General features: G+C 39.4%; 1 long non-coding RNA gene across 1 annotated transcript; it reads left to right on the forward strand.

The window, feature by feature from the left end:
- The first annotated feature begins 305 nt into the window (after positions 1-305).
- LOC140007463 (uncharacterized) lies at positions 306-2,899 on the forward strand. Its single transcript, XR_011814774.1, has 3 exons — positions 306-565; positions 1,927-1,987; positions 2,711-2,899. It is a non-coding gene; the product is annotated as an uncharacterized lncRNA (long non-coding RNA).
- Positions 2,900-5,919: the final 3,020 nt, after the last annotated feature.

Raw genomic sequence — 5,919 nt, forward strand, 5'->3', positions numbered from 1 at the left:
TTTTAAGTGAAAAATAATGTGTGAGTAGTAGCAATGATATAAGGATAGTGAATGGGAAGAAAAAAAAAAACCTAGTACGTGAGTTTTTAAGAAAAACGGCGCGAACCGGCGGGTCCCGCGCACTACCGATTGAACGCACCGCTTGATCACCATTTTTCTTACCAAACAAGCTTATTGACTTTTGCACAAAATATCTTCCTAATTTGCAGCTGGTTTGACCGAAATTATAAGGCTAGAAATGTAAGGGAAGAAAGAGAAAAATTTGTGGACAAGATTAGTCCAAGTGTTGGCCAAAAATTGTGGACACAATTAGCCTTAATCTTCTTACTTCCTTATAAGACAAGTTAAGCTCCATTTCCTTCATTTTTCTGCTCCATAACCGAAATAAGAGAGAGAGGGAAAGACCAAGAGAAAAACTTCTTCATTTCTTCTTGATTTCTAGCTACAAAGTGAGAAAACTAAGGAAATAAACCGATTAAACTCACCTTTGAGTGTTTAGTTAGTGATTTGTGGTGAAATTTTGGAAAGAGAAAGCTTGGGCTACTCTTTGTGTCCTCTATTCAAGGTAAGAGAGCTTATCTCTCTAAGTTTTGCTTTCAATTTTGTTAAATTAAGTTTAGTAGTTGATTATAGTGGTGGAATCATGGATGATTAGCATGTTTTAGAGGTTTTTCCCCAATTTATTTGATGAACTAGGGCTTATGGAAATTCTGTCCAAATTGTTGTAAGATGCTTATATGTTGCAATTGAGGTTTCATAAGGTGTTGTGGTAGTGATTAGACCAAGAAATTTAGGAAAGTTCCACTAAAAACTAAAGATTTCAGATTTCTGGAAATTCTTGCTTACATTCTGTCCGAATTTGTATCTGTGTGTTAGAGGCTGATTTGGCCTTAGGTCAAAGAATAAAAGTTGTAGAGAATGACATTTTATAGGTGCCTACAAAATTTCAACTCAATCAGAGCAACGTAGGATGTGAAAAGTCCAAAATACCCTTACTGTTTTAAATATTTCCCAGCAGTCCGTTTCATCAGTTAAGTCCAGTTTATCACATTTTTTGACTGGGAGTCGTACTGATTTACCTCTGGGACAAAACATGAAAGTTGTAGTGTTCTGAAGTAGCTTTAAAATGCCTCAAAGAACACCTGAATTGGACTGTTGTACACTGAGTTATGACCATTACAGTGTTCTGCGTTTAAACAGCCGACGAATTGGTTTCTGGTTTAGTAATTCGAGAATTTGACTGAGTTACATTAGGAACTGGACTAAGTGACCTTCATGAATGTTGTAGCTCTGTGTCTTAGCTTCGAAACGGCGTAGGTTTCGTTTTAATCCGATAAGCGTAACCTCGGATATGTTATTTCCGCATTTGTACGTCAAATCTGTTTTGAACTAAATTGAATTTCTGCACTTGTACTTAATACGATTCTTGTTATTATGATATTGTGAGCCTATGGAACGGCTCTTGACATGAATTGATGATATGTATAATGTTGGGTTGTGTTTGAGAAAAACAATGAAGCCTAAAAGGCTGGAAAATTAGGTAAACACAAAGGGCATGCTGCCCGAATTTTTACTCGAGGACTAGAAAACTATATTAGCGACTTGAGTGAAGGTTAAGTACTTATTACTTGAACTAGCGAGAACCTTGGCCACCATGTTTCTTGAGTGTTATACGTTAGGACTTGGACGAACTTGTACCCTTGAGAAATGAAATAATGATTGCTCGAAGTATGTTTTCCTTGTACTTTCAACTCGCAAGACAATTTCAAGTATAAATATTACAAAGTTTTACTGTTTAAAAAGGCGAGCAAGTGTTTCACGACTACTGTCCAAGTGAATTTCAATTTCTTGATTCTTATTGAACGAAACGTCTAAGTTTCGAACTCTAGTCATGTTTCAAAGTTCTCAAATTGAGTTTTATCGCAGATTTGGACTCCGAACTCGGAGTATAACCTGAAAGTGACCAGTAAAGGCACTATATCTTGTGGTGAGTGCTTTCAAATACTGAATTGCACTAGATACTTGAACTGGATACGTGACCAATATGAGTACTTGTTATATACGTGAATTGACAGGGCAAGAGTGTACTTTATCGCACTTGCCCTTACGTGATATACTTGTTTATTGATTGCAATTGACTTGATATACTTGATGTGCGCACTTCCTGGAATTCCAGAAACCCTGTGGCGAGTTACTCTAGTCGAGCCGGCAAAGGCTTGGTCGATTGGGTAACGAACCCTGGGTCTCTTATTTTGTCGAGTGGAGTGATACCTCCTCGGCTAATCGGTATACTCGAGTATTACCACCCATGTTTATTGAGGATTTTGGGCCCAGTAGGGGGTGTGAATGGTGGACGGAGAGTCGTGTAAGTGGTGCTCTACTGGATTGGTTCCTTTACTTGAAAGTTGACGGAGTGTCAACTACTACGTGATCAAGCTCCTGATGATGAATGGAAGTTGGCTCCTGAGGGCCATCCGTATCCTTATGCTTTGGATTGATTATTGCTTATTGGATTATTGTTGATTTTGAAAAACTTTTACACTCGCTCATTTTGAGATTTCTACTTGACGTGTTATTGCTCACATTTATGAACTCTTCATGCTCCTTATTTTGCTATATCGAAAACTTGTACTTATAAATAATGGTCAATTTGCTATTTGGAACCTCACTGGGCTTTTAGCTCATACCACGTTATTTGTTTTCCTTACAGGGGTACGAGCGAGGCGTGAGATATGTAAAGACTAGCGTAGTCTAGTTGTTTGACTTTTAACTTTTGACTTGTACTCGCGCTATTCCTCGAATGGAACATTTTGTATTTGGATTGTATATGTTTTGAACTAGTTTAAGTATATCGAGATTTTGTACCCTGATCTCTATCAATGTAAATTATAAGCTTGAATTGTGGATGTTATTTATGGTCTATGGATGTGTGTACGTGATTTGAGTGAGTGAGTCCTGGCGAGAGCTGGGCAGGCGGTCCGCCAAACCCTTTGGTACGCCTCAGGGGGAGGTGGGGTCGTCACATGTATCAGGACCTGAAAGGAACTTATTGGTGGGACAATATGAAGAAGGAAATTGCTTTGTACGTGCAGAAATGTCTCGTTTGCCAACAAGTTAAGGCAGAGCATCAAAAACCATCGGGCCTGTTACAACCCTTGGAGATACCCTAGTGGAAATGGGAAAACATCACAATGGACTTCGTTTCAGGTTTGCCGCGAATGCAAAGAGGGCACGATGCTGTTTGGGTGATCGTCGATCGATTAACCAAGTCGGCCCATTTCTTGCCGGTGAACATGAAGTATTCCATGGACAAGTTAGCTCAGCTGTACATGGATGAGATTGTGAAGCTACATGGTGTTCCTGTGAGCATCATCTCCGATAGAGATCCCCGGTTTGTATCTTGGTTTTGGCAGAAATTCCAAGAAACTCTGGGGACTGAACTCAACTTGAGCACGACTTATCACCCTCAGACGGATGGACAATCGGAACGGACAATTCAAACTCTCGAGGACATGCTACGGACTTGCATTCTGGATTTTGGAGGCAACTGGGGTCAACACATGACCTTAGTAGAGTTTGCGTACAACAACAGCTACCATTCGTCGATTCAAATGGCTCTATACGAGGCACTATATGGACGAAAATGTCGGTCACCGATCTACTGGGACGAAGTTGGCGAGAGAAAAGCGCTAGACCCAGCAACTATTCCTTGGATGGAGGAAGCTCGAGAAAAAGTTAAATTGATACGACAACGACTCCAAACCGCTCAAAGTCGACAAAAGAGCTACGCGGATAATCAAAGAAAAGACTTGGAGTTCGAAGTTGGAGACCATGTGCTTCTTAAAGTTACACCATTACAGAGCCTCACAGCAGGTAGAGGAAAGAAGCTCCAACCGAGGTACATTGGACCTTACAAGATCCTCCAGAGGGTAGGAACGGTCGTGTATCGATTAGAGCTGCCGTCTCTCTCAAATTCACGACGTCTTTCATGTCTCGATGCTCAAGAAGTACTATCCCGACCCATCTCATATCTTACAACCAGAGGAGATCGACGTAGACGAATCGCTTGCTTACGAAGAGAAACCTGTCCAAGTGCTTGACAGGAAAGTCAAAGAGCTAAGAAACAAGCAGATTTCGTTGGTTAAGATACTGTGGAGAAACCATGGGGTAAAGGAAGCTACCTGGGAGATGGAAGAAGAGATGCAAAAGAAATACCCTGAACTTTTCGTGAGCTAAGGTGAGAAATTTCGAGGGCGAAATTCTTTTAAGGGGGAGAGAGTGTGAGAACCCGTAATTTTCTCAATTTCTAGGTTTTATTCTCTTTAATGGCATGTTTTCTGCATTTTCTTTATTAGGAAAATTTTTTCAATAATTTTTATGAGTAAATATCATTTGTCGATGATAATGATTTTTCTAGTATCGGTTAGTTTTTTGAGAAATTAAGAGCGTATACCGGACATGGGACCCCCTAGTACGGAAAGTTCGGAAAAATTCGGCCAACTAGGTTAAGTTTTGGATACTGGGTTTAAATTATCGGGTGCTAAGAGATAATTAGAGGTTACCAAATGGATTGGTGTGAGAGGAAACAATGTGATATGCATGCATTAAATAGGGTGACAAGTGTCACCATATGATTAAATCTTGCATTTTGACTACTATTCACCTTTTTACCAATTACTAAATAAACCCAAAAATTGACCAAAAACTCTTCATTTCAAAGCTTCTTGTGGCCGGCCACTTCAACCAAAAGAAAGGGAAAAGCTCTCCAAATTGTTGCTCCAATCTTGCTCAAATTCAACAAACCAACCGTTTAATCTTGCTTTTACTCCATAAAAACCCTAAAGTGAGTGGTTGTGAGGTGATTAGTGAAGTTGTTTGGAAGCTTAAGGTACTAAGTGGTCTCTTTTCTTTGGTTCTAAGGTGAGTAGTGAAGGAACCCCTCTCCTCTATCTAATGATGTTTAATTAATGACTTGTGGTAGCCTAAGAGATGATATTAGGTGTTATTTCATGATTTTGGTTGAGATTGATGACATTTTCTATTTATTCCTGATTTTTCTGATTTAATATGATTCATATGTTGTGGCCATGGATGGTGATTGGAAATTATCTGGAATGAAGCCTTAGTGTGTCAATTGTAGTTATTTGTGGAAAATTTCCGCATTGAACGGAAATTTCGCAAGTTAGGGTTTCGATTACCCCCTTTCTGCCTGGCACTGTTCATCATAGTTAGAGGCTGAATTAGCCTTGAGTTAAAACATAAAAGTTGTAGGGACTGATATTTTAGAGATGCCTGCAAAATTTCAGGCCAATTGGAGTAGCGTAGCTAATGAAAAGATGGAAATACCCCTACTACCCTGTTTCTACCTGAACTTGATAATTGCTTCTGTAATTGGTTAATTTGGTTGGGAATACTTCTGATTTGGGTGTTGACATCTTCTTAAGAAATGTATCCTGGTATCTTAGATTTCGGATGGCTTTGGAATCACTTGATTTGGACTTAGGTAGCCTGAATTACGGTTCGTTAACCAGAATGCGGTTTGTTTACCTGTTTTTCCGGTTCTGGTTTAGTATATTGAATTTTTGACCTGGTTGCACTAGAAACTGGACTGAGTGGCCTTCTTCAACATTGTAACCCTATCTCTTCGCTTCAAAACGGTGTGTATTGCATCTCCATCCGATAATCGTAGTGCCAATGGTGCCAAAACCGCAAAATGATGTCAAAAACTATTTTTAGGGTTTAAAGTTTAACTTCATTTCCGGACTTTTCCTAGTTTAGTTTATTACTTATACATTCTAGTGGAACCTTATTTTGGTGGTATGTGAATTTGGTTATGACTTGTAATTGAGTCTTATTATGCTTATTTGAATGTTTTAGGACGTGACGGTGGCCCAAGACGCTCTTTGGGCGGAAATTGAT

Source organism: Coffea arabica, chromosome 5c (assembly GCF_036785885.1).
Source record: "Coffea arabica cultivar ET-39 chromosome 5c, Coffea Arabica ET-39 HiFi, whole genome shotgun sequence".
Lineage (NCBI taxonomy): Eukaryota > Viridiplantae > Streptophyta > Magnoliopsida > Gentianales > Rubiaceae > Coffea > Coffea arabica.